Genomic DNA, 9,406 nt, shown 5'->3' on the forward strand with positions numbered 1-9,406 from the left:
GGTTATTTCAGCCTTAAGACTCATTTGTGGTTTTACTTTTTCATGGGTGCTGTTTCGGTGTAATTTAAGTCTACCATTGTAAGCAAAACAGCAAATGAGATGTACAGGTTTCTTCAAAATGATATTAAAAAAAAAATAATATGTTTTGTAACAAAATCAACTTGCCCCAGCTGGAGCTCTAACACATAGGGCATGTGATGCTGCGGCTGGACAGCCCAAATGGTTCACTTGTAAATTATGAGGAAGGAGGCGTGGCTCCAGTCATTGCCACTTCCACTGGAGAATGAGGATGACGCCTGTAAATACAAGTTTCGAATTCCAAGATCTGGTTTTAAAATGAACAACCAGGCTCTACTGTTCAACCCTGCCACTTCAAAGAAATATATACAGTATGTAGTGGTATGATCTATACAGTGCTGTGATTTAACTCTGTGTCATTCTGTTCAGCTTCTCCCAGAGTAGATTTAAATTCACCGGCGGCTGGCTGTGTCTCCTCTGTGTTGCTCATGTCAGCGATAATAGCCTGAGCTGTTATTATCACTTTCCTCTATTATTTTCCCTTGATCATTAATCTTGTCTCATGGTCACGTTCTCCACTGTAGGTATCTCCTTGTCAGCTGAGCTTTTCAATTCATCTATGTTGCAGTTTTCAATTGCATGTCTCTTGAAGCTTGGCTCAGTCTGATTTTTTACACCATCACTAATTAGCTTGTTCATATTTTCCTTGCGCTTCTCGTAGCCTTTGTTTGATTTCTGCTCAGAGTTGAGTGACTAAACGATTTTCTTAGGTGTGCGGTGGTGTTGCTGCTCAAAGTAGGGGCGGGTCCCTTCCAAGGCGTAGTCGCTTTTGCAGCGTGTGAGAGTTCGCTGGGTGCACGTCTTTCCTATGGCAGCGGTACAGTCCACGGAAGGGCTGAGCGAAACTTTGGGACATCAGGTTGTAACCAGACGGCAGGGTTGATGCACTGGGCATAAATTGCCACAGGTCTTCGGACGAGAAGAGTAGGAACCAGGCATCAAGGTATGGTGTGCTCACCAAAGGAGATTAATGAGAACCAGGGGCCTATAGAGGGCATCCACAGCAGGGCGAAGCGCCGAGCACAAACCACCACTGCAAGCAATCTAGGACCCTGAAGAGGTGAGAAAAATGATAAAAAGTTTCTCTTTGAGGTTCTCCCATATATAATCACATACACAGCAATGGACTTAGGTTCAAAGTTCAAACATGAGTTCTTACTAATTCTGAATACTCAAAGTTTCATATTAATTCAGAACACTTCTTTTAAGTGTTCTAACACTAAACAGCAACCCTGTTGCACCTCGTGAGTCATCATACTGTACTATTTTTAACATGTTTTCATGCCACGTTAACATTGTGAAACAGATGTTCAATGTGCCAGTTTAACATTCATCTTTGAATATTTTTTTCTAACAATTCACAGTGTTCATAAAAGCAAACATAATCCTGACTTTGACAGGCTGTGTGCAGTTTGTAAACTGCGACAGACAAAAACAGATTCATTTAATCTTGTGCACGGATGACGAGCAGTGCTTCAGTCATTTCTATTCTGTTTAGTGTTTGTTTTTTATTCTACTTACACTAATGTTCAAAAGTAAATATATATATATTATATATATATTATATATATATATATATATAGTATATATCTATCTATAGATATATATATATTATAGATATTATATATATATATATATATATATATATCATAAATTTCTTTTACAAAATGTTTTTTTTTTTACTGTCTATTCTGACTTTAAATTTAAATATAGGGCTAATAGCTTAAATCAGCTATAATGTTAACTATAAATTCAGAAACACATTTACTGCTTTCAAGGCATAAAAACACAAGTACACGATCAATGAAAATAATATGTGTACTGACAGTGCAGCAGTTCCATGTCTTGTTAAAGCATTGCATATTTAGTAAAAAAATAAATTTATGCATTTAGCAGAATGCTTTTATCCAAAGCGACTTACAGTGCATTCAGGCAATATCAATCAGGTTTTACCCTATGCGCATGTAATGTTAAACTTTTATTGTTGGGAATCGAAGCGGTCTCAACCTTGCGCTTAGAGTAGTAGGGGGTTTTACAGTTAGATACGAGAGAGGTGTTGCATTAGATGAGAATTTTGGTTAGAAGTCCATAGAGGCATGCAAACAGAAGGAGGATTTTTGGGGTGGGGCGGGGTAGATGTAGATTGGTATGACGTAAGTTAGAGAGAGATGAGACAACCAGGACGGGGACATGACATGCTCAAAACATCTTCCATCAAACATCAGTCAAATATCATTTTTGTGTCCCCAGAGACGGTTAACAGCCAGACACTGCTGAACCCCTGTGAAAAGGGTGAAATATATCCACACCATGTTTTGTCTGTCAAAGAAAACAAAGCAGTCCTCCCTAGTGTGTCCTCACTCATTTCAAGCTAAAAATACATACTAAAATTCATTCCATTAACATTCACAGGGACTCCTCTGGGTTTGAGCGTATTCATTGTCTCACGCTAGAGATAGACAGCTGGTGACGGAGACCTTCAATAATAATGACAAAATTGTCTGCACAACAAAGCAAATAATTGAAGCTGTGTGAGGCTGGGAGGAGCTCCTTTAATTAACAAAGCAGGAGATAATGACTGCATGACTGGCAGTGACAATTTGAATATGCATTTGAAAAATCTGGTTATTGTGATTGCTTATCAATTGAAAACAAGGTCTTAACACAGCACAAACAAAGCCGGCTGCTACTGATGATTAGGTTAAATAAAGCGGCGATTCCTTCTACTGTGAAAAGTGAGACTTTCTCAGATTCATAGGAGAGATAACTTCCACTCAGCAACCTGCAGAGGCACAGGCACTCTCGAATCGTATTGAACTTTATGAAATTTGCAGATCTGAAGTGATCAAAAAGAGCTGGAGGGCGCCATAACTGAGGTACAAAAGCGGACGAGAAGAAAGGGAGTCGCTCTTATAACCTCAAAGAGCCTTAATCTCCAGGAGTATTGAAGCATACTGATACTTGAGTGAACATCACAAATCCATTATTATGCAAAATGTTCTGCTCAAGTGGGGCCCTCTTGAATCTCAGATTTTGATCTGACGGTGCACATGAGCATCTCCGCACACACATATGTGCACTTGTGGTAAAACGCAGGGATACCATGCCGCTAGGTCACTCAGTGATCTGAACTTCATGATGTTTATCCACTGTCTCATCTGTTTGATGCTCCAAATCTATCATTAAAATTCATTAAATCTATATCACTGAACTATCATTAAAGTGATTAAGAAACTACAAGTATAAGTTATTTGGCAGGGTTATTATAATGCAGCCATGAAATCTTAAATGATCCCAAACTTTTGAATGGCAGAGTATAGTATAGTATAGTATAGTATAAGTAGAAGGAAGGAAGCAGCTGAATGAAGCAGCTGTCACTGTAACTGTGTGATTGTTGTACATTTTATCTTCATTCAGGGCAAAAGATCGGTTCTGAAATTCTTGGCCTTTGTTTGAACTTGATGCCCTTTTTGTGTTCCCACTGCCTGCATAGATCATATCTCTAATGTCTACAATCTATCACAGAGTCTATTATTCCAGAGTCACAACACAGCTGTGGCTGATGCAGTGAGTGACGGTAATGTAGACCAAAAACAGTACCCTGATGGCCCTTAATGCCTCTCTTCTGATGAAATAGACCTGATGATCTGCCTTATGATGATATTCTGCCATGAGGTACTCTTTCACATAATAAATAATGAGCTAAGATGTTTGGTCTGTATCCATATGTGTCGTATGTGTTTATTTGCAAAAAAGAAGGTGCGCAGGAGATATATTGTGCTTTATACAGAACTCAGATAAAAAACAACTACACTTAGAAAATGTTTATTATAAATTATTTCCATTTTGATGCTATCCGTTACAATGTGTGTAAAATGGATCCAACATTCCAACTTTTTGTTATGTAATATACAATTGGACCTTGTTCACTACACACAATTCTGCATCTTTAATTATGCATTGTCATATAAATCAATAAATAAACAGGTAACAGTCATAGCCGACATTCATTATTCATATACTGGCTTCTGATTGAGTGACTGATTCAAACCTTTGACTTGCAAGCAAATTCGAAACTGTGAATTCTTTTGACTGAATCATCAAAAACATTCGGTGGCTTTAGGAGTCATTTGTTTGTGACAACTTGTTCTGTGTTAGTTGTTGCATGCATGAAACACTGGCATATGCTCTTTGTGATGATATTTAAGTTTTAAGAGTGCCACCACCAAAAGCAAAACTAAACTTATTATCTCTTTTCTTATATTTTATGCAAAATTCTAGGCATTTGGCCACTTAAGATGCAACCAAATATAATATTAAATAATAAATATATAAAAAAGAATTGACTTGATTATCCAAATTTTTGGCCAATGAAATGTGTCACTTTAAATACTATTTTAATCTACACCAGGAAAATATCGACACACTCTTCTGCTCACAAACTGGACATTTAGTAGAGTGAAACATCATTCCCATAAAAAAAGATAACTGACCTTTCAAAAAACAAATGTGAGATAATAATCATAACGCACGGTTACAGGAGGGAAGAACTGCCCTCGTTTGCCCCTCGAAAATAACCCTGCTACTTCAGTGGATATCAAAATGCGGAATTAATTGTCTAAACACAAACTTTTGTAGAGGCACACACACACACACACCTGTGTTCCGGGGAAAGAAAGCATGCTCTTCGGGCGTCCCTGACGACCCACTGTACTGGCGTCCGCCTGGTCTTTGCAGCTCCTCTGAGAGTTGGGGCGGTTATGGTACCCGAGTCTGGTGGGTGGGGCAGAGGATTCAGGTAAAGGATTCGAGCGATGAGACCGTAAAGAGCGATGGCCAGAAGCAGTGGGCATCACATAGAAGATGGGCAAAGTCGATCAGGTAGTATGGGCAGGTAGAGGTCTCGAGAGACGCGGTAGCCAGCACTGAACACGACCATCAGGGTTCACCCTGGATGTCCACCAGGAACAGCCAGAGCATACAGTAAACACAGGTGAAAGCCCACACCCCGGCAATGATGCGTTTGGCTCGGGACACCGTACAGACAGTTTGAGCCCTCATTGGGTGACATATGGCGATGTACCTGTGGAACCGAGAGAAATATTAATGTTTATTATATAATGAAATAAATTTAACCCAGTATTTCTCAATTAAGGAAAGACCAAAGACAATAAGCATAAAATTTTTAAAGAAAATAATGGATTATATTTTTTTGTTCCAGTAATATTTGAAAGGAATTTAATTTTTTTGAAAGGATTTCATGGTACTAGACAAACTCCCCTCTAAATTCCCACACCATTTATTTCTATAGAAAATCCTACAAATATTAAGAACAGAAAATTAATGCTGTTTTCCAAAGATACAAAACAGAGCCAAGTTATTAAAATTCAATGCAGGCAGAATGGTGCAATCTGTGGGAGAAATAAAGAAAAAGGGCTGTGTTTTCCCTGTTTGTTTGTAAGAGTGTTTTCAGAAATAAATACTTTTTTTTTAAATTGGTTTTACATTTGGATCTATATTTAGATATATATTTTATATACATATCATTACGGCTGATTTGTAAGGTTTCACCCGAAAAAATTGTTCTGTATTTTTTTTTCATTTATTTCCTATGACATTTTTGGCCACAACAATCCTATGGGTGACTGTTTTTTATGATCATTAAGCCTTTTGTAATTATGTCCACTTTTGTTGTTATTGTTGTATTCATATAGCAAGTGCCACAATACCAAGTTTCATACCATTGCAATGAACTCAATACATTTGTAAGATTAGAAAAATATTAGTAAAATTTTTGCTCTTCAAAAAAACACCAGCAGAGTGTTAAATATTGATATTTAAATGCTGAAATCTACATGGCAAAAAGTAAGTAAATAACTAAATAGAAAAAGAAATTAAAATGTCAGTTGTTTGTATACATAACACATAGTAAACGAAAACCACAATAGACTATCAATATTCATTAGATTATATGTGGAGCATTTTTTTTTTAATTATTTTCATATATATACTATATATATATTATATATATATATATTATAAACTCTTAAACTCTGTATCCAGCTCTCTAAGCCATTTATTTGTTATTTTTATGTTATTTTTTCTGTCTTACTCTCTCTCCACAGTGAAGGCGTGTGATCATTCGAAGCAGGAGGACATATTAATACCAAGGTACTGAAAGTAGGTGATACCCATGGACCCAGCATGCCCTATACACCCAGGTGGCCATCAAGCTCTCAGATATGTTCGGCAGACCCGCGGCCACCAGGACCATCAGGTCCGCCACGGCCCAACGCTCACCCAGATAGCAGTTGGTGGGTGTACGCATGTGACGTGTGGTAAGAACCACCAGCACGACCATGATGTTTCCACACAATGCCCCACACCACACACACCAGCAGCACCAGGAACACAGATACCATCTTATACTCTAGGGACTCAGACACAGAGTCCCCGGTCCCCCCAGGGAGATGTTTGTGGGGGTGTCCATTCTGGAGCTCACATTTCTTGCATGATCCGTCTCCTCTTGGTGTGAGAATTTAAATACAAGATGTGAAGAAACTGGCTGAAATCAAATTGGTGAGCAGAATAGCAAAAGCAGATAGAATCTGTTTGATATTCAAAAGATTTTATATGACAAAAAAAACTGTACAGTCCAGCATTTATTGATGTTCTTTTCTCTTATTAAGTATGTTGTTTAATTTTCTTGGCTTCAACAGCATAATGATTGTTCATCTGCTGACCGCAGCCCCATTATTCTTCTGTAACAGTATCCTTCCATTAAACAGCATAGCATTGAATCCAGAGGCTAATTTTTTCACATAATTTCACAGATTAATAATATAACATGATTGCAGACACAGACTTCCTATTGTGCTCTCTTTACAGTTATTCCCATAACACTTGCTCTAGTAAGGAATGTAGGAGACCTTCCTGAACATTATTATACACGGATGAGCAGCCTTTAAGTATTCAAATGAGGACATTTTTAAGTGTGTGCGCTTGTGCGCAGCAGCGCATAAGTAGGGAAAATCACAGAAAGACTTAAAGCTACACAGTTACTGTGGCATAAGAATAGCATGTTTAATATCCAGAGGATGTTTAAATCAAATACAACCTTTATAACATTTTTCTTTCTCTAACTGCGCCATTGAATTATCGTAAAAAGCTTCAAATTTCATCACTAGCTGGTTTTTTTCAGTGCAACTTGCACAAAAAGACACTAATTATGGATATTAAAATGGATACCTCATCTTAATTTAAGCGAACACCAATGTTTACCACAAATATTCCTTGATAACAATATTTGAAATTAATTCTAGTCTAAAATAGGGCTTTGAAAATCCCATTAAAGACCCTAAATGGGGCCAAGATGTTGTTCACAGAGGTTTGAAAAATCCAGGCATCTGTTGCTCATTTCAACCGTCTCTTTGCTTTGTAAATAAGGAATGCATGTTGCCTCTCGGGAAAAATTTCCTAATAAACTGAGGTGGACACAAATGTGAAAAGTAATTTAACTCAATCCAACTCCCAACCCAGCAAAAAAACCTGCTTGGATTTCATGGAGTTATTAATACTCTATTCCATTATGCTGCTCTGGCAGTGCAGATATGGAAAAGAAACACTGCGGGTTTCCAACCATGTAAACTGAAGAGGAACGAAAAAATTGTTGTGGTCCCTTTATATGTTTTAGTATGCTGTCTTTGCTTGAAATAAATAAATAAATCATAAGTGACATGCTAGAAAATTAAAAGAAAAATAAATAAAATAATAATGAGTGGCTGTTTTCTAATTAACAGAAGCACTACAATATTTGTAACATCCATAAGATTTCAGCTGTCACATATATAAAAGAGAGCATTTTCTTTTCTTTCTCTGAGCTTGCTTCAAAAGTGACGGGGAGAGTCAGACGTGCTGCTGTGAAACGGGGTGTCATTCACATTTGTTTAGTTCTCCTAATTGACTGTATCACTACCAGAATCATAAATCAGCGTGGCTGTGTCTCAAATCCTAATGAGCTGCCTAACAAGACAGCATTTTAGGGCGCCACAGGCTCGTTCCAAAACCGCTACACGCATAAAAACCGCTGTCTAAGTCGTGAACTCACGCGATTTACAACACAGCCTACTGTCCGTGCGAAAATCATCGTCTCTCTTATATATTTGTACCTGAACAGGAAAGCAAGCAGATGCTTCATTAATACTCTGGAAATATTCATAGTTCGAGTAAAAACGATTTTTTTTTTTTTAAAGTTAGTTGTTAAAGCAACACCCATTTTTCTAAAACAATTTGGCGCCTTGAACTTCACCCATAATCTACTCAAAAATACACACGCTCAGCTTGTAAATTTTTAGATCGCAATAGGCTATTACAGGCGTTCATTATATGTTTTTTTTTTTTATATAGAATTAGCCTATAAAAACGTTAGTAAACATTAGCCATCTTCTACCTGAGCAACTTTGCATATTAAAAAAAGAAACAAACTATAAGAATTTCAGCTCTTTATCACATTTAATCAAAGGAAAAATACTTCTAATATAAATTCATATTATATACATAGGCGTACACCTTCGTCTTTAAAAAAATAACCCTTTTAGGAATTAAGTTATGATTTAAGAAAATCACTGACATCGATAACTTCTCAAGATAGAGAATAAAAGCGGTTTCCTACCAGATATAAATTCTTGTAGTTAGGAACCAAAAGAGCTCTCGTGCAGTGTCGGCTGTAAGCCGCAGGTGAAAAAAACAAAATGCACTGATATGAAGTATTTGACGTGACGAGCAAATAATCTGATCTTGTACAGAAGCGCTAGTAAATGCACTCTTAACTGTGTAAATCTTCTGAACTGTAGGTCCCTTCATTACAATAGCGCCCCTACTGGAAGAGTTCGCCGATAATACGTGCGTGTGTCTTCTTGAGTGATTTGAGGCACACTGTAGGCTGTAATTAAAGATGCGTTCACAAAATATTCTACCCCTATAGAAGTGAATATTGCTTTTTGAAAAAATATATTTAAATAATAATTTAATTATTTTATGTGTTCCTGTATGACTTCAGTATATTTATGTATAGTTTATTTAACATATTTATTTTTTCCATTGTTTCCTAATAATAATTTCATAATATTTCCTTTCTGTTACTTGTTTGTGAAAGTTTATTCTATGCAAAGAAAAAAATAATAATCTGGTCGCGCATTGATGACGTCTGGGTAATGGCCGCTCTCACGGTGTAGTTCGGTGCTTATGAATTTCTCCGGTAGAGAAAAATAAAATCCCCGAGACAGATCGCTCATTGTTTTGAACACAGTCACCCCAAGGAAAGAGACCC

At 37.1% G+C, this 9,406-nt stretch overlaps 1 pseudogene; it reads right to left on the reverse strand.

The window, feature by feature from the left end:
- Nucleotides 1-272: 272 nt before the first annotated feature.
- LOC109110511 lies at nt 273-7,148 on the reverse strand (annotated as a pseudogene).
- Between the last annotated feature and the right edge of the window lie 2,258 nt (nt 7,149-9,406).

The sequence above is a fragment of the Cyprinus carpio genome, chromosome A18 (genome assembly GCF_018340385.1).
Source record: "Cyprinus carpio isolate SPL01 chromosome A18, ASM1834038v1, whole genome shotgun sequence".
Lineage (NCBI taxonomy): Eukaryota > Metazoa > Chordata > Actinopteri > Cypriniformes > Cyprinidae > Cyprinus > Cyprinus carpio.